At 43.6% G+C, this 24,497-nt stretch overlaps 2 protein-coding genes across 15 annotated transcripts in view; one reads left to right on the top strand and one right to left on the bottom strand.

The window, feature by feature from the left end:
- Positions 1 to 14,742, bottom strand: part of LRP1 (LDL receptor related protein 1) — a 516,733-nt gene extending 501,991 nt beyond the window's left edge. Inside the window, exon 1 of one of the 3 annotated variants that reach the window (XM_084836577.1) lies at positions 14,681 to 14,742. The gene's annotated coding sequence lies outside the window, so the exon portion shown is untranslated. The remainder of the gene's footprint in view (positions 1 to 14,680) is intronic. The other 2 variants (XM_084836568.1, XM_084836575.1) reach the window with 2 other exon arrangements.
- The window catches only part of STAT6 (signal transducer and activator of transcription 6), a 91,267-nt gene that overhangs the window by 3,722 nt on the left and 63,048 nt on the right, over positions 1 to 24,497 (top strand). For 2 of the 12 annotated variants that reach the window (XM_084836584.1, XM_084836583.1), the window contains exon 1: positions 1 to 24,497. This exon is cut by the window's left edge and continues 3,722 nt beyond it. The exons of 9 other annotated variants lie outside the window; for them this stretch is intronic. The gene's annotated coding sequence lies outside the window, so the exon portion shown is untranslated. One more of the 12 variants, XM_084836585.1, reaches the window with a different exon arrangement.

The raw sequence follows: 24,497 nt of genomic DNA, 5'->3' as shown, positions 1-24,497 counted from the left end.
TGTTTTGATACCTGCTATTATTGTATTATTATTATTATTATTATTTTATTAGAATTATTGTAACCTGCTCTAGAATCAAATGGTGGAAGGTGGGGTTTTTTCTAAAAACCTTGAGAATTAGAAATCTGATTCTTGAAACGAAACCTCAATTACCACTAGTTAAGTATTTAAAATCCCATTTATCATATAGGTAAACTTGCAACGAAGCAGATCCAAATACATTGGGGAGAGGATAGATAGCCAACACTGTAAATATAAATTTCCTTTTCAGAAACCAGGGAAATTCAATGGTTAAAAAAACCTACTGGTTTAAGACCAGAGTTAAAGCTATCTCATGTTGGCTCAAGCTCCACAAAGCCGGGAAGTTGGAAACTAAGGCTGATGCCTTAACTGACGTGCCCCGTGATCAGTGACAATGTTGTGTAATGTCACAAATTGTGGTTGTTTACAGCTTACCCTCAATGCAGCCACATCTTTGGTCAACAAAGGTGCCCCATGTTGTCTTGGTCCTGTATTGCTTTATGAAGCATCTAGTCTCACTGTTTAATCCACTCATGCAGCTGCTCATGTAAGCAACAAACTGGCATGAAGGAGTCTTCTAGGCTCAGGTTCTTCATAAGGCAATACATAACCAAGACAATGTGGGGCATCTTTGCTGGTCCCGAGCAATGTCTTTCCCATTTAGATTGGGCCTGAAGGACCCAGGAAAAGTGTGGAACAGATTTGTCGGTTGTGGGCTTGGGAACCAAGGGAGTACTAGGTTGCCAGGGCTGACCCAAGACATTTTACTGCCTGAGGTGGAGCAGCAAATGTCACCCCATGCCCCTCCCCACAAGTCAAGGTGCATGGTACCCAAGACTTGTCAAGTTATTTCAATACTTGAGGCAGAAACTCCCAGAAATACCACCACCACCCCGCCGCCCATGCCCTGGCAGTAAAAATACAATAACAACAATAATACCTTTTCATGACACCCACAATCAGCTGCCTGAGGCAGTTGTCTAACTCCGCCTAATAGCCCTTCTGAGGCCTCCTGTAACCTTTTTGTTAACTGTTTTAGATTTTTTTTTCATTTTCCAATACAATACAAACAGTAAACCTGCCCCCATTCCCTCCTTTTAGATTTTCACCTTCCTTCTTCATATTGTTCTGTATTTAAAAAGTAAAGGTTTCATGTATATAAGTAAAACAGTTATGCAAAAATTGAATAGTTATAGAAAAGATAGACAAATTAAAAACAATAAAGTAAATAAAATAAAAGGGTTGTGTCATGCACATCTCTTTGCTGGCCTGCACTAGTTTTGTGGTGGATCATATTACTCTGCATATAATTCAAGAGCATTCCCCTTTATTACTTAGAATATATTTTCTTTTCGTTATTGGTGTAATATACCTTTTCATGGGCAGCCAAGATCTTGAATCCAATTGTGCATATTTGGGCTTTATTTGCTTCCCAGTGTTGTAGAATAATATGCTTAGCTGTTAGCGTGGCTTTAACAAACCATGCAGCCTGCTCCTCTGCCAAGTCCCATTTGTTCAGAAGGCATGGACATCTTTTATAGTGGGTGAGGGTCCCTGGACCATGTTGATCCTGGTAAGGACCTGAGGCCAGAAAAACATCACTGAAAAGGGATCCTGTGCCTTCAATTGTTGCACCAAAAGGAGAATTGCACCAGCTCTGGCTTCTACCACTACTACAGGATTGATTGTATAGGCTTCATCACATGGAGCTTTTATCCTGCGATTGAGATTGCTCCTTCATGGAAGTTTGCAGGCTCTTTACATGATGCCGTGACCCTCCTGCACTAAATGCCCTTTGTTCCGTTTTTAAATAGATCGCAGATAATGAGCTATCACATTCCCAGTTGTGTTCCACTTGAGTTCCCTCCGTGAAAAGAGTTAAAGCGGCAAGAAGAGGAGCGAGATCAATGAAAGATAATGGAAGACTCGGATATGGGGAGAAGCGGGGGGGGGAGGAAGCGCAAGTAAAGGGAATCAGTGGTGGTCCTGCATTTGAAACAGAAGCAGAAAGCCCCGTTTTAAATGCAGGATTTTAGGCTGGTGTAGAAATGCCCTATGAGCCAAAAGGCAGTGAGGAGGGGTGCAGTATTTCACATATAGGTCCTTGGCTTCAGGCTTCTTGTTTAAAAAAAAGAGAGAACCAGGGGCAGAAATGATCAAACAAGGAAAAAAAATAAATGATTGAGACTGCAGTCCTATATTTGCTTTGCCTGGGAGTAAGCCCCATTGAACTCCATGAGATTTACTTCTGAACACGCATAAGAACATAGAAGCCATGCTGGGTAAAACCAAAGGCTTATCTAATCTGGCATTCTGTTCACACGGCGGCCAACCAGATGCATATGGGAAGCCCACAACAACATGAATGCAATAGCATCCTCCTCTCATGTTCCCCAGTAACTGGTATACAGTGGCATACTGCCTGTGATATTAGAGGTAATATATGGCCATCATAACTATTAGTCACTGAGAGCCTTCTTCTCCATGAATTTGCCTAATTCCCTTTTAAAGCCATCAAAGCTGGCAGCCATCACTACATCTTGTATTAGCAAATTCCATAGTTTAACGATGGACTGTCTGAAATACTTCCTTTCATCTGTCTTAAATCTGCCACCATTACAGATTTGGCCTCTGCTGAAGCCAAACTAGTATAGTTCCAGCATTAGGAAGCCTTTGGCTGCCGGTTAACTACCCATAGCTGATCAATACATGTGAAACAAAGCATACACCAAAAATTGTTTTAGGTGGGTTCAGTGTTGCTTTTGTAAAAACAACAGTTAATAGGGGGAAAGTCTTTCTCATCCATTTTTAATTAGAAATATACTTGTAACATCGTATCAAATATAACTTGCATAACACGACAGAACATTTTTGTTGTTAAACAGAATTTTGCTAAAGATTCTTGGATCTTAATAGCTTAACAGGAAATAGAATTTCCTAAACATTTCTTGTTCTTAGACTTTAGTCCTAACAGCATAAAAAGGGGAGATCTCATTCTAAGTACAAGTTCCATATTCAATATTGATAAGCTATTCAGCTGACAGCTACACAGGCCTAGTGAGCTTCTAATAAGTAGCTCCTGCATTCTAAAACCAGCACATATTTATACCTTTTGTGTGTAAAATTTGCCTCAAACTAATATTATCTACAGTCCCATAAATTAGGACTCGTAGTGTTAATTATTTCATTGTTATTAAACATTCCTAAAAAATTAGAACGTACAGAAAAGGCTTACATGTACACCTTTTAGGCTAGATATGATCAATTTTGAATTATACCTTTGAGAAGATAACTTCTTACTCAAAATGTTGTGAATTAAACTTAAGTCTATACATTTTTCTAGACATCTCTATATCAAGCCTTTTGATGTGTATACTTTACCCAATATTTTTTGCTCATTAATTGATAAGCAAAAACTTTAAAGTATACTTTTGACCTCAAATAACAGTCTTATATTTGTTCATTGCTCAATTAACTCTTTGGCCCAAGTGACAGAGCTTTAACTCAGCATTTTTTCTTTGGATACCATCCAGGTTATCTTGATTTTTTTAAAAAAAACCTTTATTAGTTTTTAGTTTCATATCACAAAAGAACAATATATCAAGAAATCAACAGTGTCCTCTAGTCCGTGTCTTTGTACTGATTAAACATGAATAAATGTTCTCAAATCCTGGACATTGTTGCATGAATGTCCATTTCTTTTTCTTACAGTCCTTTTCCCCTACCAACCCCCCCCCCCCAATAACACCCACCACCTGAGTGATCCCACCTCAGGAAGGTTATCTTGATAATTATTTTTATGCCAGTTACCCAGAATTCATTGTGAACCTGCTTGTGTCTTTGTGTATCTTTCCTTTAATACAATTACTATTTTTTACTTATTTTACATTTTCTAATGTTTATTATTTATCATTAAATATTTGGCATTTGCACTTCATAATAAGTCATCTTATTGTTTTAAGAGCAGTGGATTAGCATTTTAATAGCCTTCCCAGCAAGTCCAATAAAGCAAAATCAGCTCTTTCTAAAAATCCGGGACACTACCATTCTGCATCATTGGGTGACCCCAGGTTTTACTATTATGAAAGAGGAAGAAAAATATGTATAATATTATGTTGTAGACCTTCCATGCAAGACGTTTTGCCTGTGTCCACAGTACCAGGAGGTAGGGAGCGTAGAAAGACATTAGCAGAAGAGAATAATTTCACAGAGCTATTGTTTTCTGTGAAAGAGAAAGGGGACAGAAAGCCAGTGTATTCTGCTGATGGAAGCACCATGATGCAGGTGGTTTAAACTTTTTTTTTTTTAAGTAGGAAACCTAGGCTGGAAATTCTAGCAGCTTTCTGTGGGTGTGGTTGCAGAGATTTTAAATATTGCTACCCTCCATATATTATATAATCTACAATTTAATTGTAAATTCCGGGACTCTAGATGTGAATCACTTGCACTGCGTGAACTTTATATGAATACTGAAGTTTTGCTCTAGTGCATTGCTTGTCCTCCATGCAATACAGCAGGGGTGGGCAGAAGGTAGATCTGGATCTACTGGTAGATCTCTGGGTGATTTGCAGTAGTTCAGCAAGGATTTCCGACTTCCTATTTTTTAACAATAGCAAATTTCTTCTACTGCCCTAACGTATACTGCTGAAATGAAGAAAGCTGGGGTAACTAGCAGTGCATTTGGCCCTGAGCTTTGTTCAGTTCTGGTACTCAAGACAAAGTCCTGCGCTCAGAATTCTTTAAATCTTAGTGTGCATCTTTTGGTCTGGTTGGTTGATCTCAAGAGTTCTAGTAAAAAACAAAGTAGATCCCACAACCCTGAAGTCTTCCCATCCCCGCTTTAGAGCATCCTTCCCTAACCTGATGCCTTCCAGATGTTTTGGACGGCAACTGCCATCATCCCCATGCAGAATGCCCAGTGGCCACATGGACTGTGCAGGCCAACACATCTGGAGGGCACCAGGTTAGCGAAGGCTGCTGTAGATCATAATCAGTCTTCAAATGAGGGGTTAAAACCCATGAGTGGCCTAAGGTAGGGTGCACTTAAGCATTATCACTATCTGATTTTGTTTAGGGTTCCTTTTTTTTTCTTTAAGAGAAACAGAATAACAGGAAGAGACCAGATGCACAGGAGGCTAGAATAGAAGGAATTGGTGCAGAAGGAGGAATTGTCACAGCTGCAGCTTGTTACATGAAGTGAGAAAAGCTGCAGCTGCTAAAATTCTCTCTTACACACCTGTGAAAGGAAAAGAAGCCCTTCTAGCTTCCTTTGCATCTGCTTGCCCCAGAGAGAGGAGAAATATGGTCATATACAGTCAAAGTGAGCCCTCTGGGGCTGAAAAGGCTTGATGGCACTGTAGAATTTCATGGCAGGTCAAACTGGCCCCATCAGAATCACACCCTCCTGTGGGTGTCCGCATGGGTAGCGGTTGCTCCCCCTGTCCCAATGAGCCATAATCCCCAGATTCTCAACTTGCATTTTAATAAAGAGCAAATCTCTAGCCCTTGTAGAACCTGAGATATGACATAGGGATGGCGGAGAATTCCGTCACGGATTTCAGTGAGGCTGAATGCACTGGCATTCAGCCCCCGGAAACCCATGGCAGAACGGCCTCCCACCCCCCGCGGAATCCCCCCGGGACGAAAGCTTACCTGGGGTGGATGTTCTGGCGGCGGGTCTCTCGGATGGCTGCTGCAGACTCAAATGGCGGCCACCACGCCATTTGCATAGCTGCCTTTGCCATGATAGGCTCCGTAAATACTTACGTAGCCTATCACAGCAAGCAAAACAAAAAACGCGTATGCAAATGGCGGCGGCTACGGCGGCCGCCATTTGCGTTCCGTTTTTTTCGCTGTTTTAGCCTACGTAAATATTTACCTAAGCTATTACGGCGGAAAAAAAAAAGGAATGCAAATGGGGCCCACTACGCTATTTGTGTTCCCCTTTTTATCGCCGTAATAGCTTACGTAAATATTTACGTAGGCTAAAACAGTGAAAGAAACGGAACACAAATGGCGGCCGCTGTAGCCGCCGCCATTTGCGTACGTGGGGTTTTTTTTCCAGAAGGCTGCCCAGAGGCTGGATGTCCGGCTGCGGGCAGCCCTGGCTGGCGGCTCTGCGGAATGTCCGTGGAGCGGAGCCGGCTGGATCAGGATTTTGGGGGGAGGTGCGGAGCGCCTCCCCCCCCACCGCGAATCACCCCGTCGAAAAAGTAAGTGACTTTCATACATCCCTACATATGAGGCAAATTGTGCAGCCACTATTCTGCCCTTTTTTTTTTCATGAGAAACAAGCCTCCTTCTGCTTTTCAGTGTTTTTTTAGCCAACAATGAAGTTATAGCAATGACTGACACACCCACTGACTGGAGAAGAAATGTCCTCATTCATTTATAAGCCATTTTGTTTGGCCCTTCCTGGTGGAAAATGATTGCTACCCTGGGGGAGAAAAAAACCACACAATTCAGGAATCCGGGATTTTAGTGGATATGTGATTGGGCAGTAAATGTGCCTACCTAAAAACAAAATATTTTTTGTTTGATCATGAGTTTATATGATCTTTCTGTCTCAGGTGTTACTTAATCCCCTCGCCCCTCTTGTTTGTCAACATTTTAAAATGTGGGCTACGCCCAAAGTAGCCCAATGTTATCAGATCTGTTTTACTGGAAGGGGTGGAGGGAGTTAGAGTGCATATAATATAATTGAGATATATATAATATATATAATTGAGAGCCAGCATGGTGTAGTGGCTAGAGTGCTGGACTGGGAGTCGGGAGATCCGGGTTCTAGTCCCCACTCGGCCATGGAAGCTCAGTGGGTGACTTTGGGCCAGTCACATACTCTCAGCCCAACCTACCTCACAGGGTTGTTGTTGTGAGGATAAAATGGAGGAGGAGGAGGATTATGTACGCCACTTTGAGTTCCTTGGAGGAAAAAAGGTGGGATATAAATGTAATAAATAAATAAATAAATAAATAAATATATATAATAGCCTTGCAGTGTAGTCCAGTGTTGTTATCCAGTCTGTCTCTCTTGTGTGTGTGTGTTGTGTTTATGTTTAGGGAAATGCAGTAGGGTATGTATATGAAGCTGACTGTAGCAACAGAAAGGGGGTTGTGATGTATTTAGCTTTAAGAAAGCATGCAAGTTTTAGTTTCTCTTCCCTCCTGGAGGCATGGATGGGGCCCCTTCCTTTTTCTCTTAGCTCTGGCTTTGGTGCTGACGCAGTGTGCCATGTAGCTCTTCATAAGTTAGTATCTTGTTTATTGTAGTAATAAGGAACCCTGTTGGTTCCCTTAGTTGCTTGTGTATTGCCAGGAGAGCTCATCCCCCCCCCCCCATATTTACCATGCCCACAGGCTATTACAAGGGGTGAAAGGAGCCAGGGAAAGAATTGAGAGTTTCCAACAGAGGTGGAAAGAGGTCTGGACACCAGATTACCTACTGAGAAACAAGAGAAGGGTAGACTTGGTATACAAAATTCTCCCAGCAGACCTGGTTGCCAAATAGGCCATGTCTGTGTTCAGTATGACCTAAATCATATCCCTCATGAATATACAGTGGAGGTGAGGAATAGATTTCAGAGATTAGACCTGATAGACAGAGTGCCTGAGGAACTATGGACGGAGGTCCGTAACATTGTTCAGGAGGCAGCAACGAAATCCATCCCAAAGAAAAAGAAATGCAAGAAAGCAAAGTGGCTGTCTGAGGAGGCTTTACAAGTAGCTGAGGAAAGAAGGGAAGCGAAAAGCAAGGGAGAAAGGGGAAGATATATCCAACTGAATGCAGAGTTCCAGAGAATAGCAAGGAGAGACAAGAAGACCTTCTTAAATGAACAATGCAAAGAAATCGAGGAAAACAATAGAATGGGAAAGACTAGAGATCTCTTCAAGAAAATCGGAGATCTCAAGGGAACGTTTTGTGCAAAGACGGGCATGATAAGGACAAAGAAGGCAGGGATCTAACAGAAGCAGATGAGATTCAGAAGAGGTGGCAAGAATACACAGAAGAACTATACAGGAAAGATCTGAATGTCCCTGATAGCCATGATAGTGCGGTCACTGAACTTGAGCCAGACATCCTCGAGAGTGAAGTCAAGTGGGCCTTAGGAAGCATTACTAACAACAAAGCTAGCGGAGATCACAGTATTCCAGCTGAGCTATTTAAAATCCTAAAAGATGATGCTGTTAAAGTGCTGCACTCAATATGCCAACAAATTTGGAACACTCAACAGTGGCCACAAGACTGGAAAAGGTCAGTTTACATTCCAATTCCAAAGAAGGGCAACGCCAAAGAGTGCTCAAACTACCGCACAATTGCACTCATTTCACATGCCAGCAAGGTGATGCTCAAAATCCTACAAGCTAGGCTTCAGCAGTATGCGAACCAAGAACTACCGGAAGTACAAGCTGGGTTTCGAAGAGGCAGAGGAACTAGAGATCAAATCGCCAACATTCGCTGCATCATGGAGAAAGCAAGAGAATTCCAGAAAAATGTCTATTTCTGCTTCATTGACTATGCTAAAGCCTTTGATTGTGTGGATCACAACAAACTGGCAAATTCTTAAAGTGATGGGAGTACCAGACCGCCTTACCTGTCTCCTGAGAAACCTGTACGAGGGTCAAGAAGCAACAGTAAGAACCGTACATGGAACAACCAAGTGGTTCAAATTGGGAAAGGAGTACGACAAGGCTGCATATTGTCACCCTGCTTATTTAACTTATATGCAGAGTACATCATGAGAAATGCCTGGTTGGATGAATCAGAGGTCGGAATTAAGATTGCCGGGAGAATTATCAACAACCTCCAATATGCAGACGATACCACCCTAATGGCAGAAAGCGAAGAGGATCTAAAGAGCCTCTTGTTGAGGGTGAAAGTAGAGAGTGCAAAAGCTGGTTTGAAACTCAACACTAAAAAAACTAAGATCATGGCATCTGGCCCTATCACTTCCTGGCATATAGAAGGGGAAGAAATGGAAGCAGTGACAGATTTTACTTTCTTGGGCTCCAAGATCACCGCAGACGGTGACTGTAGCCATGAAATTCAAAGACGCTTGCTCCTTGGGAGGAAAGCTATGGCCAACCTAGACAGCATAGTAAGAAGCAGAGACATCACCTTGCCGACAAAGGTCCGTCTAATCAAAGCTATGGTTTTCCCAGTAGTAATGTATGGCTGTGAGAGCTGGACTATAAGGAAGGCTGAGTGCCGAAGAATTGATGCTTTCGAACTGTGGTGCTGGAGAAGACTCTTACGAGTCCCCTGGACTGCAAGGAGGTCAAATCAGTCCATCCTAAAGGAAATCAACCCTGAGTGCTCACTGGAAGGACAGATACTGAAGCTGAAGCTCCAATATTTTGGCCACCTAATGCGAAGAGAAAACTCTCTGGAAAAGACCCTGATGCTGGGAAAGACTGAAGGCAAAAGGAGAAGGGGACGGCAGAGGATGAGATGGCTAGATAGCATCACGGATGCAATGAATATGAACTTGAGCACGCTCCGGGAGAGAGCGGAGGACAGGAAGGCCTAGTGTGCTATGGTCCATGGGGTCACGAAGAGTCGGACACGACTGAACGACTGAACAACTGTTCAGTCACCAGAACTACCAGAAGTAGTAGACTTGTTATTTGATGCTATCAGGGCTTTTTAAAAATGTGTGACTAGACACAAAATGTGTAGTTCCAGGGGGAAAATGTACAGTTCCAAAATAACATTTGTGCCGTTCACAATTCAAGTAACGAAAGATCAGTATTATATTAGCTGATGTAAAAAGTGGCTAATAACAATGTGATGAGTAAATTAAATAGCCCAGGCTCCTCTAGAATCTTAAACCCTGATCAGGTGTACTCATTTCTTTTCCCCTGTCAAAGACACTCCCCACAGAGTGTATATATTCTCCATAGAATATATACTAAAGTTTCCAAGATGAAAATAATATTAGAACATGGGAAGCCAAGTCATGTGATGTTGTCAATGTTATGATAAGGGCAGTGGTGCCAGAAAATATCCTGCCATATTGGACTAACTGTTGTACTGTGCAATAACGGAAATGCACACACAAGGAAAATGCGGAAGTGTGCTGTAGTGGTGTGTGCTATGTGCATATCACCGTGCAGCTTTCTCTCACCCCCCCCCCGAAATTCCTGCATGCACTCATGCACTTTTTCTTGTCCAGCAGATGCTGACAACATCCCTGATACACTCAAAAAGACAGGCAGTGAAAGCTACACAAAAAGAATTAAATATATTGTGAGCCTGAGTGGCAGGAATAGGCACTTCTAATCTCTGTGCTTCAGCTGCAGGAAAGGACATTGAACTTTCTTGGTCATTATTCTAGCTGATGGGTGTGGCACACGTTTTACTTTATTACAGTCTTCTTGAACTTTTACCCTCAAATGCAAAACACATTAGTCAGTTTAGAAATTATGCAAATTCAAACCCCTTGAATTCTGACCTCTTATCTGTTTCTGGTCCTTCAGCTTTTTGTTGTTTTGGCATGGAAGGTACCACCACTACATTTTCAAGGAAGGCAGGACTGGTCTGATTCATAACAGACTATTATCATCCAAAAATAATGGTAGATGTGAAACAACTAGGAACCATGCTACAGATTATGGTAGATAACGAAGGTTTGATACTATCACGAGTAGGGAGTAAGTGTGTTTTGTTTTCTTACTCTAGTGCATCCTGTCCTGTCATCCTTTCACAATTAGGCTTAGTATATATGTGCAGCAGAATTAAGTTTTATATATGTCTATACTACCACTTTAGAGCCTCGTGTGGCGCAGAGTGGTAGGCGGCTGTATAGCAACCAAAGCTCTCCCCACGACCTGAGTTCGATCCCAGCAGAAGCCGGGTCTCGGGTAGCCGTCTCAGGTCGACTCAGCCTTCCATCCTTGTGAGGTCGGTAAAATGAGGACCCAGCTTGCTGGGGGAAAGGTAGTCACGACTGGGGAAGGCAATGGCAAACCACCCCGCTACAGTCTGCCAGGAAAACACCAGCGCAAGCGGCGTCCCTCTAGGGGTCTAGTAATGACCCGGTGCTTGCACAGGAGGAACCTTTCCATTCTACCACTTTAGATTTCTGCCACTTCTACCACTTCAGATTGCATGTGCAAGATGACATTTTTGAATGTTCCCTTACAAGAGAAACTCCCTACAAATAGCAAGCTTGCTCAACAGGAAATGAGCTGGGTTAGAGTTTTCCTCCCTGATATGTAATTTTGACTTGCGAGGAGTGTGTGTGTTGTATTTATGTGAGGGATCATTCAAAAGTGGTGTCCCTACCTGTAGAGCGTCCTGCTATGGCTGGGTCAAGCTCACTCCTGGGGGAAACTATGGGGCAAATCCCTTCAGCAAAGTCAGAAGGCAGGCAGAGATTAGAAGCACAGTATTACTGGTCAAGAAGAAGGGCAGTTCAAAAACAGGGTCTGAGGCAGAGCTGAAGTCAAGCACAGTCCCAGGAACAGGGTCTTATCAGGAGTCCAGGGTTCAGCAGCATAAGAGATCAGTCCGAAGAAGAAGACAAAAGGCCAGGAAAGCTAGGTTGTAAGGTGTCAGCTGCTAAACTAACAGAGTTCTTCCAGTCCTGCCTATAAACTGGGCCTTCTAGAGCCCCAACCAGGACTCAGCTGCAGCACATCAGAGGCAGCCAGAAGAAGTCCTTCTCATGAGAAGGGCCCTACTCACAAGGAGTCCTTTACTTGGGAGCTTTTCTTTGCAAATGGGCACTCCTTCTCACAGTGGATGTTCTGGCCTCATCTTGAGATGCCACTGCTCTTGGGACTGCTCAGCCTCTGTCTCAAGGGCCCAGGCTCCTCCTGTTCCACCTCCCAGTCTTCTGGCATGGGCTGCCCCTTGATGCTGTTTGTCTCTGGGAGCTCTAGCTCCTCTTCTGAAGGGGATTCCTCCAGTGGGGCCACGACAGTCCAAAATGGTACAGTCTGTCTCAGGATCTAAGTATCTCATTTTGCAGAATGCCACAAATCATTAAAATAGTTAATAGACTGATATATGTTCTGTGGGCCAGTAACCTTTTTGGACAAATCAAAGTTGTTTCTGGCTTGTTTGGGGGACGGGATAGTGAATCTACAAACTGAAGAGCAGGGGAATCTCCTGTGTCCCCTTATGCATTAGTCATCACCTGCTTTAATAGCAAACTTAAGTGGTAAGTGCCAACAGGAATGGAGCCAAAACAGGGCCACTGAGAAACAAGAGGGAGGTATCAGCATGCTTGGGAGAACTCCAAGGTCTGCAGATGTACAAAAATCTTAGGGGAAAAAAAAAGAAACCTAAGGGGGCAGTCTCCCCCCAAAACAGTCTAACGAGGATTGAACATGCCATGCAGTACCGAGTATCAGTTCAAAAAGAACACCAGAGTGGGGAGTGGAATGCCCTGTTCGAACCTTACAGCTTATGGTATCCAGGTAGGGGTCATGGCTGACTGGTTGGCTGCTGCTGGGAGATGAGGATGCATTTCAACATTTTGTTGCAGGCCCCACTTCTTTTTCTATGTTACTAAATAATGAGACCAACTCATTCTGTTTAAATGGCTTGAGCCCTACAAATGCAAGAAACCACCTCTTTCGAGATGGCCAGGGAATGGTTCTGAAGGCATCCGATGCAATTCTACTGCTGAAGTTTTAAGGAGATCTGGCCTTGTAAGTTTCTTGGACGGAAGACTCCTTGGCAACTGTATGCAACCCACTCTGAGCTCCTTGAAGAAAGAGCAGGATATAATAATATAGCCTAATATCAGTGGTAAATTTTGAAGTGCATGCACCCTTGATAGCCAACCTGCACAAAGATTATACAACAAAAGATGAACTTTAAATTTCTTAACTTAAATTCTTTGGGTTGGTGGTGAACGCAGGATTAGGGTATGTTCTAGATGGGCCCTGAAGTGGGTGTCTATTATTCTTGGGGGGTTTGTTACAAGGAGTTCCTGACTCTACCGTGCTTGAACCTCAGTTTCTCCCAATTATTCCTTTTCAGGTCCTCTCACATCCACTCACCTCCACTTCCTGAACAGTATACATGGAGTACTCTTTGCTGCAGAGGGTGATGGAGGATGATATCACTAATGAGAGAAGTCTCACCTTTTCACTGCACAGGGGGATTTTGAGGGGGAATGATGAATAACCTGAGGATGGATTTCCTGTAGGGTTGTCAGGATTGCCCTGCCTGAGGCAATACCTGACCAGAGCCATAGACTACTTGATCAAACAAAAGAATGAATGGTGATAGCCCTGCAGATGGGGTCTCTTCCTGGTGTTGCCTTGCCTGCTGAGAAAAGCTTATTTAATTATTAAATAATAATGCCCTGCAGAGGGCTGGCAAATAGCATCATTGTCCCTGCTTGGAAAAAGGCAGTAGTACTTTGTCCCTGGTCAACTAACCTACAGCCTAAAATATCTGTGATGGTCCATAAGTTGCTGGTAAATCCTGGCTTTGTGGAGTCCACTCCAGAACATTCTCAGATGAGTTGGCTCTTAAGCCTGTAGGGCCCACGCCATTTAAGCAGAATTATTTGCTCCCATTATTTACTAAGATGCTTTCTCTAGAATGAGAGGATAATTTCAATTGCTGTCTCCCCCATATGTTCAATTAGTTAATGTAACTCTCCAAACAGTGTGCTATTCCCTCTCTGCCTTGACCTTGGAGATTATAGCAGCAAGATAGAAAATCAGGTTGAAACTTCAAGCAGGATGTCACCACAGAATCACAGCCTCATGGAAGGGTGGCAGGTTCTTTTTTGTAGTTGCCTTTGGCATTGAACAACCGCAGCTATTTCTGACTGCAAAGTTCTAGGCTGGTTCAGTATCCCTTACTCTGCCACATCAGTTTCCAATGCATAGAGAATGTTGGGTTCCCACTGGTATGCAGAAACTCTCAGTTCTTAAAAGAGACTCAAGGCCTGTTTGGGTTGTCACAGCAAGTGCCCAAAAGAAGAAATGTAATCCAGGGTGCAATCCTATGCATGTTTAGACAGAAAAAAGTCCTAAAACTCTCAGCATGTCCCAGCCAGCCTGGACCCCCTGTTAAAGTCAGTCAATGAGGCAATGTGATGGCATAATAAAAGCCTTGTCTGGAAGCAAAGCTTGTAAAAATCTGCTTCTACTGGATCTCGATAATTAGAGGCGATGACCTCTGTCTGTCTCCTCGGAGCTTCTTGGACAGCCTATTGCCTCCCAGCCCTCTTCTTCCCAGAGCAACAGAATTGAAAAAGCATAAATCAGAAGCCCAAGCCAATGTCTCTCACTGTGGATAGGGCAAGGAATGGCTGGCCTACAGTTGCCTTATTTGTGCCTGGCCTACAGTTGCCTTATTAGACCAATCTACTGGCTCATGCAGATATGTCTAAAGACTGTTGTTCTGCTCATATCAGTCTAGTTATTTGCCGAGTCCTGGTATAAGATGTTCTTTTAATTTACATTTTATTTATTATTACATTTTTATACTGCCCAGTAGCCGAGGCTGTCTGGGCAGTTCACAGTTAGAAATACATGCAACTGTTGCTCAGTTTAAAACTGAGGGATAGCACGTGATTGCTAGAGGGTCTACCTTAAAATGTTAATAGTTCATAATGCTGTCGTTAGAATCTTTCTCGCTCACATGCATATGTGCATACACATAGCAGTTAGTAAATAAGTTTACACCAACCTTCCCCAACCTGGTGTCCTCCAGATGTGTCAGACTGCAACTCCCATCATTCCCTGCCAGCGGTCCAACACTTCTGGAAGGCACTATGTTGGGGAAGACTGGGTGGGACCCTTTAGCACTGTTGAGGCGTTTCTCTTTCACAATCAGTTGGAAGCAGGCCTGTGGTTCTGCACAGCCCTTAAAAAAACATATTCCTTATTACTGTCCTGACAGCAAAGGCAAAAGCAAGCACTGTATTACTACACCAGCTGCAGCTATGCCTTGCAGAAAATAACTGAGCATTTGCTTATCATTTTGTTTTATTTTTTATTAGCACCCTTGTGCTTTAGCTCAACAAAAAATAAAACAATGAAAATGTTAATTAAAATTAATTAATATTAAAATAATTACAATTGCCTAAGAAAAAGACAAATGTTAGCTGTTTAAATGGGAGAAGGGACCGTGTTAAGGGACATGCCTTGGCTGTTTGCACCCCCTCAATTGCAAGTTAAAATCCTGATCAGCTGTTTGGCAAGGAAGGGGAAGGGAGAGATTGAATGCAATCTGTCCCCCATTTACTGTTCCAAACAGGCAACAGCTGATCCACAGAATGTTAACCTTGAAAGAGCTTCATGTGCACAGGACAGGTAATAATTAGCATTGCCAATTACCCCTGGTTATTGTAATGATACGTTATTGTTACCGTTTTATTGATTTTTATGGTATTTTGTGGTGTTATGTTGTGAACTGCTTTGGGATTATTTATTTTTTAAAGCGGTAGGGGAATGTTCTGAAATAAAATAAATAGTGGCAGCGCCAGTAGGAAATGCAGGACGGGCAATGAAGAAAGGTGGAGCTTTGTCGATTGTGTCATCAGCTGACTCATGGACTGCTTGGCTGCACCAGATGGTAGCTCTGTCAGTACATGAAAGGCTGGCACTGCAATAGCGAGGAAAGGTGGAAGAATCCATACATCTTTTAAAGAGACAGAAGGATAACAGGGAAAACACTGGATTACGAATGCCTGGCAGTAACCTCTGGATTTTTCAGAGCAAATGAAATTGATTCCGGAATAAAGGGCTAGTTTGGAAGTGTCTGTTACCTTGTAGTGTTGGTGTATCAGCCAATGTTTGAACATTCCAGAGACGTAGATTTAGAATTATCTCCTAAATCTAGGGATCTTTTTCCCACTACATACCAAGCGGACTCTTGACCCATACTGAAAGTTAAGCCAGTAAACCAACTCACAATCTTAATATTTGCATTAATATTTTAGCACATTCTTCTGTCAAAATTGAAATGAGTGAGGCATTTTTGCAAACATCTGTTTTTTGTTCTTATTAGACTTAATCTGTGCTGAACTGAAACTGAAGTTTTAAGGTCACTTTTCACTCCACCCTTAGAACATTTCTTGGCTCTAAATAAATACTGTTCGTTTTACTGTGACAAAGTTGCTTGATTTATTGTGTTTACGTCTGGGGGTGGGTTGTTTTGCAGAAGAGATTACTTTTTCCAGCTGAATGTAAAGTTTTTAATCTTTTAGTAGCCAGTGTCATTATTTAGGAAAACCCCATAAATTGAGATGAAATTCATCAGAAGGGCAGCAAACTACAGACAATTAATTTGATTAAAAGTGCTGGCACCGTATCTTAGTAGTCTGCCTCCAAAAAAGGTGGTGGTGTTGGGAACATAAACAAGTGTAAGTAAAAAAACACATTTTTATGGCAATTGGTGGCGTTTGCTAGTGTTCAGTTTGCTACAGGCATGACACTTTAAAATGGCACCAGTACAATGGAAAGATCTATTATGGTGGAATAATAATTGAGATTTTTTTTTCCCTGTTGTTGTAAACATGTTCCTTGATTAGCATATTGGGACTCTCTAGGCTTTTTATACAGCCTGGTACTTGATGATAAACAGTAGCCTTAGACTGCAATCCTATGCACACTTACTTGAGGGTAAGTCCCATTGAACTCAGTGGGGCTTACTTTTGAGTAGGTATGTATAGGATTGCACTGCTAAATTAATAACTTTTGATGGTCAAAATGCTGGGATCTGTGTTCACTTGCCTGGGTGGGGGCTGAAAGAAACAATTTTTGCAGTTAGAATATGGGCAGAAAAAGGAGAAACAATTTGGTGCTTGCTGAGAAAGGTTAGTAAGAGATTTCTGGCTGGCTGAAGTAGGTTTTAGGATTTAAGGGAGCTGGACTGGTGTTCCTTTGGGATGCCTGCTGTCTGTCTGCCTACTTCATTCCTGCTCTCTGTCTGCTAAATCTGTATGTTTGTAGAGGCACCATATGTTTCTAGCACTCTTTCCCTAAAAGGAAACTACTGTGCTAAAGCATCGTCACACTCAGGGAAGTGGGTGGGGAGATTTGAAATTTTCAGGGGTGGGCAACCTGGTGTCCTCCAGCTGACTTGGACTGCAATTCCCATCAGCTTCAGCTAGCATGGCCAATGGTCAGGGATTGTGGGAGCTGTAGTCCAAACCAACTAGAAGGCACTGGGCCCATCCCTGCACTATTTTTAGCAACTGGAGGGGAAATTCTTCACTAACACGAATTGACAGGAAACCTGAAAATGAGCATTCATCACACCTAGGATTTGGTTTTCCCCCTCTTTGAAGATAATATATGATTTGAATTGCCCCATGGGCTTTTTGAATGTGCTGCTGCTGTTGCTGAAGATGCTGCCTGCTGAAAGACAGTGGTACACTTAGGAAATTTTAGACTCTGAATTTAATGTTCATATGTCACCATCCTGTATCAAACGGTCTCATGGGAGGCCCCCTCTTTAGATGGTAATGTGTATTACTTCAGTTGCATCACAATGGGGTTCATCAGACAGGGGCAGAGGTCCTCATCAGTACCGGGGCTTTCTCCATCCGGTTTCATTTTGGGATTAGACTGAGCTCCTTTACCCAGTTGTTTCTATCTTATTATATTCCGTTCCTTACCTTTTCATGGGGTGGCTACTTTTCTGCGAAAAGCTATTATACGTGCTGGGGGCATCGCGAAATTTCCTCCCTGGTTCCTGCCCCTTTCCCTCCCCTTGCAGATTACTGGTGGTTTGGTTGTGATTGACGCATAATGCAGGTGGACAGCAACCTCCACCAAACTGCCTGAACCCCACCCCTGCAGGCACCGGCTTCCCGGTGAACTGCAAGAATGCTGGCGTGCGAGCCATTCTGAGCTGCGGAATAAGCAACCAAAGTCGGTGCATTGCATTCACTCATGGCATGGCAGCAAGCCGGCAGGTCTGTATACCAACATGACCACCACCCCGACGTAACTGCCATCATCATTATGACTGCACCCCTAACAAACCAAAGCAGCCACACACACACAGCGGTTTCTTTATGCTATGGGAGACATACATGGGGAGGTCATGGCGCTCCTGCTGCGTGGGCTGAAAAAATACAGATTTCCATCTGGGGATAATATAGGATAGGTGGGGAAAATGGCAGGATAATCACTGGAGGGTTATGCCATCGTGAAATGGACCCGCAAACTTCCTTGAGTGGCCAATCATGAATCTGCGATAAATTGCAGGTGTAGAGATGCCCGGTGTGATAAGCCGGTTCTGCTGAGTTTGGGGGCCCTCCTCCTCATTCTGCCGAGCAGGGCCCTAGACATCTGCCCCAGATTCCTGCCCTGAATGTGCCACTGCTGGAAGAAGTCAGTTAACAAGGGCAGAGACACTGAGAGGTGTTGTATTTATTTAAAGGCAGATTGTATTTATTTAAAATATTTCTTGGCCGCCTTTCAGGGCAGAAGCCCTCCCAAGGCAGCTTACAAGAATGAAACACGATGTCAGGGTTGCCTCTGAGCACACAGAGTGGCAGAGCAGTTCAGATTCTGAGGAAGAGCTGTTAAACGTGGAGGAGGAACTTTCCCGGGCTTCAGAGGCACAGCTGGCCAGAGAGGGCCCCCCTTCTCACATCCCTGTGATGGATAATGAACAGGGGGAAGCGGACGCAGGAGAACCTGAACTCGTAGACACCAGGCACAGACGCAGACACAAGTGGGAGATGGCAGGGGCAGAGCTTAGACGGTCTGCCTGATTGGCTCGGTGTCAACAGCTGTGTCTAGAGGTGTCACGGTAGAGAGGGAGATCTTCCCCTCCCACCCCTTAAGGTAGTTTGACGCCTTTTCCCAAACTAGTGGCTTCCCTTTGAACTCCTTGAAGACTTTTCCTTTGTAGTCTGGGAGTCACTAGCAGTTCGCATCTGTATACCTCATTAGAGTAAATGGATTAAAGCTGTGGAAATAAAAGCCTCTTGTCTGTGTTTTGATTTGGCTTTTGGTGTTCTCAGCAGGGCAAAAAGGGAATCCTGACACACATTACCATTAAGATATTTAAAGCGATAAAAACATAACCACAATAAAACAGCCATAAAAGCAATAATAAAAACAGCCATAAAAAGCAATGATAAAAACCAGCAACAAGAAGAATAACATATATTAAATTACCTGGACAATCAACCCCCACCCCACCCCAAACACACACAAACCACAAAACAAAACAGGGACCACCTAGTAGTGTTAGATGCCAGTAGTGTTAGATGCCGTGTTATTTCTTTTCTAAGAAGTCTCTGATATATGTGATTTTTAATAAATACTAGGAAGTGCAAGTTATATTTGGCAAGCAGAAATGTTCTTGGCTTCCACTGCAATCTCCATTCCAGCCAACAGACACCACCCCAAGATGGTTAAAGACTGTGTTTTGTGTGCCACTTCAAAGCCTTCTTCCACGAATCTGATGTTGGTTCAGAAGAACTAGCGCAGCCCCACATTTAATCTCATCTGTTATTTGGCTTACTCTGTGAAAGAGTAAACATAAGAAGAGCCCTGCTGGCTCAGACCAAAGAACTATCTATTCTAGCATCCTGTTTCCCACAGTGGCCAGCCAGATGCCTCTATAGGAAGCCCACTAAGCAGAATATGAGCGCAGTAGCCTTCTCCTGCTGTGGTTCTCCAGCAACGGGCATGCAAAGGCATATTGCCTCTGGTACTGGAGGTAGCCCATAGCCATCATGACCGGTAGCCCTTGATAGCCTCCTCCTCCATGAATGTGTCTAATCCCCTTTTAAAGCCATCCAACTTGGTGGTCATCACCCACATCTTGTGGAAACAAATTCCATAGTTTAACTATGTCCTGGTCACTCTTATGGGTCAGACCTGATATTCAGAGGGGAAGAGAGATAACAATGTCTTGTTTCTGGTTTTATTTGTTCTTGTAATCAGTGGACGTGTGCACACTATGTGTGCCAGCAGACAATTCTCCAGCAGGGTTGGAGCTATTGGGCGGGGGGAAGTCTGTGGGGGAACTAGTTTCCCCCCTCCCCCCAGTATTCGATGCGTTCTTGCTGAATTTTTACTTTCCTTAGGCAAAAATGGTAAGCCTGCTGATGCCTGTATTTTATTTTTTGCTTGGAGAGAAATAAAGAAAAGTGTAGAGGCAGCATCCACTTCAGTTTATCATAACAAGTGAAACCTTTGCATGTCAGTCCTAGCGTTCCGGCTAGTAAGTGATGGGAAGATAAGAAGTTGCTTTATACTGAGCCAGACCACTGGACCCATCTAGCTCAGTATTGTCTACAATGAGCGGCAGCAACTCTCCAGGGTTTCAGGCAGGGGTCTTTCCCACTCCTACTTCGAGATGCTGGGGATTGAATTTCTGCATGCAAAACATGTGGTCTACCACTGAGCTATGGCCTTTCCCCAAGTGTAAAGGCACAGACAGGCATTTGGCACTTCTTTATAATTTTACGGACATTATTTAATGACTGAAACAGGTTATTTTTAGGTTGTCATTTCACGTTAACAAATTAATTTCCCTCCAGCTGAACCCATAGCCCTCTCTTCCTGAATTTTTGACCTAATCTCTAGCAAAGGGACCACTAAAGAAACAAGATGGGAGGTGCTACAGTTGCTTCCTGCTTTGATGCCTCCAGTCTTTTAAAAGTACAGGCTCCCTGGGTTAGGTTAAGATTTGGCTGCCCTGTTCCAGGCAGACATTGCACTTCCTATCCTCTGCAAGTGGATCTTCCATATTGGGGGGGGGGGGGAAGCGTCATTGCTTTTATGTATGCAGATATGATAGCGCTCTTCAAGTACTTGAAAGTACTTGGAAGGCTGTCACAGAGAGGAAGGCCAAGATCTCTTCTCGATCATCCCAGAGTGCAGGACATGGAATAATGGGCTCAAGTTACAGGAAGCAGATTCCGGCTGAACATTAGGAAAAACTTCCTGTCTGTTAGAGCAATACAACAATGGAACCAATGACCTAGGGAAGTAGTGGGCCCTCCCATACTGGAGGCATTCAAGACGAGGCTGAACAGCCATCTGTCACGGATGCTCTGACATGGATTCCTGCATTGAGCAGGGGGTTGGACTCGATGGCCTTGTAGGCCCCTTCCAACCCTACTATTTTATGATCCTATGAATAGCTTGACTGCTATGTAATCTTGAATGTCTTTCAAGCTGAATGGCAGATTGAAACCCTTTGTATGTATGTTAAACACCATAACGTCCACAAATTTTGGCTTGACAGACACAATAATGGTTTGTAGTAGCCAGAGCCCAATTTGAATTTCTGCAAACCCTCCTCCTCCATATCCACATAAGACTCTTACTATGCAGACATCCTGACTATATCATTTAGTCAGCCTTTCCCCCTGCCCCCTCCTATTCCCCCGAGCCCTGCTCCAAACTGCTTTTTGTAACATCTTGCCTTGATGAAGACATCTGGAGCTCTTGAAAGCTTGCACATTTTTTGTGATCATTGAGTTGGCCTAATAAAGGTATTGCACTTCATGGATTATGAAGTAAATGTGTTCCCAATATGGTGTACCTGTGTAGGAACTCCTCCAATCTATGACATTATTCTTCTGTGGGGTATATATTAGAGACAGGGACGGCCTTCGCACATGGCATCTTAGTGCAACTGCTAGGGCCTCAGCACCCTAGCAGGGCCCACCACTGAAGCCTGCCCTGGACCCCCTTTTAAACATTTTTCCAGCCAGGCAATCTGAGCTGTACCAGGCAGCTGGGTCTAGCCTCCATTTAAATTTCCCACAATGCCCCTGAGTGACGCTGTATTGGGGACTGTTATGGAGATTTGGGAAGTTAGGGGTTAAGTGATAGAAAATGCCTAAAATTTGTAAGTTTGACAGTTTTACACAGCCCAATGCCCCAATGTTCCTATCATCCTTCTTATCTTACTTCCTGATTTTTGTTTCAGCCCTGCCAACTTCCTAAAGAAGATTTAGGCCACTGTTCCTTGTTTATTTAAGCTAATCATGTTCTGTATATTTTGTTAATGCATCAGTTATTTGGTTAAAGTACAGCTGGTATGGTTTGATCCAAGGAGGCTCTGAATAATCTAGTGTAATTCACCCCACTTCCCTGCTCTGGGCCTCTGAACCAAGCTACTGTTGAGTCCTGTTGCTCTGAATTCACTAAGGGCATCTCTACACCAGCCTAAAATCCTGCATTTAAAACGGGACTTTCTGGTTCTGTTTTAAATGCAGGATTACAACAACTCCCCTTTTCACGTGCTTCCTTTCCCCTCACTCCCTTCCCCTTCCTTCTCTCCCTATTTGAGTCTTCCATTATCTTTCATTGATCTCGCTCCTCTTCCTGCTACTTTTACTCTTTTCAAGGAGGAAACTGAAGCAGAACAGAATGGGGTAATTTTATAGCTCATTATCTGCGATCTCTTTAAAAACGGAACAAAGGGCATTTACGTAGGAGATGCCTTGAATGATCATGGCGTCATGTAAAGAGTCTGCAAACTTCTGTGAAGGAGCAATGTCAATTGCAGGATAAAAGCTCAGTGTGAAGGAGCCCTAGGTGGTGGGAGCTAGCAACCCATTGGGCTCTTCTAATGTTGGGTTCATTCCAGTGATAAAGGTGAGGCACTTAGTTGCTCATTTACGTTGGCTTTCCTTGTGGATACCCCCTCCCCCAGGGTGTGCCAGGATACAGAGGGAGTAAGGATACATCACAGGGGCATTGTGGGAACTTTAGGATGGTAGTCAGACCCAGATGCCTTGTGCTGCTCCGTGCTAGCTAAGTCTGCCAGAACCACTGCTGTTGGAGGGGGGCCCACCAGAAGGGACTTTACCCAGGGCCATCTAAAGCCTGAAATTAGTCCTGATTAGAGGTTTTCTTTGCAAATCACCAGGTTTAAATTCATGGTTGCCAATGGCAACTGTATTTGTAGGCCCTTGCCTCTCATGGTCAGTCAAATTTTCAAAACAATGCTCTGCTCCAGAAAGAACATTGTGCTCCAACTGTCTGTGCCCTGAGACTACAGAACTGAAAGGAAACACTCCTTGGCTCCATCCATTCGCCAGAACACTAAGGGCTGCTAGGTTGTGTATGTGTGGGTAGTTTAAAAAAACATTATTAATTTGTTTTGTATTATTGCAATCTATTAAAAGCCACCTTGTTGATCATTCAAGGTATTAATCTTCAAAATTAATGAATAAAGTAGACAAGATTTTATTGGTGAACACTGATCCATGATGGGGTTCCCACAGCCATTTTTGAGGGTGCATTTTATTTAGTACATTTTTATCCCACCCTTTATCCAAGGAGGCCAGGGTGGTCTACACAGTTTTCCCCCTCCCAGTTTTACCCTGGCTCACATTGGCAACCCATGGGGGTCTAGTAAAAAAGGAAAAGGAAAATTTGGGTCACACAAAAGTGCAGCCTGCTCCTAGCCTAGCATACCTAGGTCTGGATTATTCTGTTTCTAAATGGATACTGGACTTCCATCATTATTTGCCTTGCCCTTTGCTCAAGAGAGTAACACGGTTAATAGAAGTCAGGTTGTGTTATGGTGTAAACAGGATTTGGCCTGGACGTGTAAGTCCTAGAAGGAAACAAAAGGGATCAACCTGTTCCAGGTTAGGAGGTCAGAGTGCTAAGGTCCAGATAAAGCTCGCGTTCTGAGTGAGAAGAAGGCAAAGGTTTGAAGCCATTCTCTAGTCAAGGCTATGTATACTCTGCTTAAAAACCACACAATAACATTCTGGACCAAAATATTCTCAATGTACTTTATGTATGTATGTAGGGAGCAATCCTATGGCTGCTAGACAGCAGCTAGATGGCCATAGGATATGCTGTTTTCTGGGAACCGACCTCAGAGCCCGTGCTCCAAGGTTGGTTCCTGGAAAACTGAACTCCCCCCACATCCGCGCTACCTTGGAGGCAGCGCGGAGAAGCCCCATCCTCTGTGCTCAGAAGAGGAGCGCGGAGCAGCTGAAAAAGGGTGGGGCTGGGGGCGTTCCAGGGTGGGGAAAGCAGATCTGTGTGTATGACACATCCTATGTGTCATACAGCAGCCTCCTCTCCTGCTTGGCCCCCCTGCAGCTAGACAGCCGAAAACAGCTGTCTAGCAGAAAAAGCAAGGCAGGAGAGGCACAGAGGGAACGACCTCCCCGGTGCTTCTCCTGCCTTGCTTTGGATAGGCGGTCGCCTCTGAGTTTGGAGGCGGCTGCCTATCAAGATAGGATTGCACCCTTAATCTATTAATTTATACCCTGCCTTTCTACCATAGTACTAAATAATAACTGAAAACAATAAAACAAATTACACAGCTAAGAAATTGCACTAAAGCACAGATAAAAAGCTACCAAACTGTCCACGTTTTAAAAAAATAAAAACTGAACTGATCAATGGATAGTTAAACCAATTAATTAATAGGAAACAGGGCAAAACAAAAGCTTGCCTGGGTTTAAAAAAAAGTTTTTTTTTCCTGACACCAGAAGGTCACCAGTGAAGCTGATGTTGCCCTAAAGAATGCTAAATGCTGAGAACTGTACAAA

This window comes from Heloderma suspectum, chromosome 2, assembly GCF_057233095.1.
Source record: "Heloderma suspectum isolate Gila_16-S chromosome 2, 16-S_ref, whole genome shotgun sequence".
Taxonomy (NCBI): Eukaryota; Metazoa; Chordata; class Lepidosauria; order Squamata; family Helodermatidae; genus Heloderma; species Heloderma suspectum.
The sequence above is the reverse complement of the archived record's forward strand: the minus strand, read 5'-3'. Positions and strand labels throughout refer to the sequence as shown.